We start from the raw sequence: 1,930 nt of genomic DNA, 5'->3' as shown, positions 1-1,930 counted from the left end.
AGTCTTACACTGCTAAATTAGGGACGGCTAGCGCAGATAGCTCTCGTGTAGCTTTGCGTTAAATTCATAAACAAACAAACAATCTAATGGCATTTCAATCTGTAGTATAAGAAATATGTAAAACAAATAGCTCTTATCTATATTTCTTGTACTTATTTTATATATATATTGGGAGTTTTTTCATCCAAAATACATGGTTCCGGTATAATTTACGTCTAAAGTAATCTTGTGTGTGTGTGTTTTATTTATGCATATTTTAACAACGCTCCTTAAATTGCGTTTTTTCTCCATTTGTTAACTTAAAGTTATATAAATTAATTCTGGAATATTTTTTTCTTTGAAATTATTTGTTAAAAGAAATCTAAATATATTTCTCTCATTTATTCTTTTAGTAATCTGAGTAAGTTCTGATTCTCAAGTCGCAAAAGTTTCGAAAAATAAAACATATTAATTCTGAGATTTATTTCTTAGCAATACCTAGAGCTTTTCTATACCGAATTTTACATTTAGGTTAACAACTCTGTATCTCAGCTTAACAGGCCCATCAAAATACTTAATACTTTTATTTAATTCCAGCCACGCTCTAAGATGCAACTATCCACTGGTAAATTTCACAATTTGTACAATTATTGTCGTTTAGCTTAATTAAATTCCTTTTCTTCTCATTTAGTATAATTTAACCCTTTTTTCTGGTTCTTTCCTGCTTGGTGAAGGATGATATACTACGTTTTTTCTTGGACTGCTATCATTGAGCCAAGATCCTAAACTCTTTACTTCTGTGAATAGCGATTCTGATGTAAACTTTGAAAATGAAAAAATTCCCAAGTTTTTTTTTTTAAGCGAACAGTGTGATAAGGGTAAAGAGACTCTAACGTCAGTTGCTAATGGCTTGAACCAAAGAAAGTACTGAAAGTAATACGAAATGTAACGAAGCAATGTGTTATCTTTGATAAGGCATAATTACGCTCACAAAAAAAGGCGTTGATTTCACTGACAAGGACCAATTGCTATACGTTCCATGAAAGGTTAAGCCCACCATGAATTCCACAGTAGAATTACGTAAACTGATCTAAAAAAAAAGAGCCTGGATACAATTACGTCAGGATAAAAGATGCATCACCCTACGTCAACTGGTTTACGAAATTAATATGGAAATTTAAGTAGCTCATCTAGACATCGTAACAACCTGAAATCTTTTAATCCTGTCAGATAGGCTATAATGGTGTAAGGCCTTTAGTTGTTAGCCTTAAAGCCTTGATGAGCTTCGTGTGTTTTTTTTTAATCAAAATAGTCAACATAACGTATTTTGCCACTATCTATTTGCTTTATTTGTATATTTTTAGAAAATAAAAATAACCTCTAATAACTCCACACTTAGTCGTAGCATAAAGAAATTATAATTATTTGAACACATTCTATGCCTATGAATTTTATTTGTAGAGCTTCTACAGATGTTAGTTATCTTAAATTATGGAAATATAGCTTTACACTGTCGTTTTGTGTGAAATATTATTCTATAGACGCCTCCAGTTTCAGAGGCTCTAAATACAATGTCTCTTGATTTTCTGATGTTCTAAATTTTCTCACTTTCAATGCAATGTATGCTTCAGAAGGCTAAAAATATAAGAGAAAACATCAAACGTTGTTACATAATAAATTTCCTTACAGTTTTTAATCCCTCTCCCTCAAACACAATAACAAAAACTCATGACATTATGTAACTTCAGCGTGATCCTTAAACTGGATTCGTTGTCACGAAATACGCGCACACACACGTGTTTTTAGTCATCTAGTAATAGACTCAATGTACTTAGACTGCAAACAGGACATTTAAACTCATAAACCACTTTGTATGTTAGAGACGATATCTTGTTCATAAATCTGAAGAAATTTTGTAGGGAACATTCTGGTCTTTAATGACATCAAAACT

The sequence above is a fragment of the Limulus polyphemus genome, unplaced genomic scaffold, assembly GCF_000517525.1.
Source record: "Limulus polyphemus unplaced genomic scaffold, Limulus_polyphemus-2.1.2 Scaffold968, whole genome shotgun sequence".
Taxonomy (NCBI): domain Eukaryota; kingdom Metazoa; phylum Arthropoda; class Merostomata; order Xiphosura; family Limulidae; genus Limulus; species Limulus polyphemus.
The sequence above is the reverse complement of the archived record's forward strand: the minus strand, read 5'-3'. Positions refer to the sequence as shown.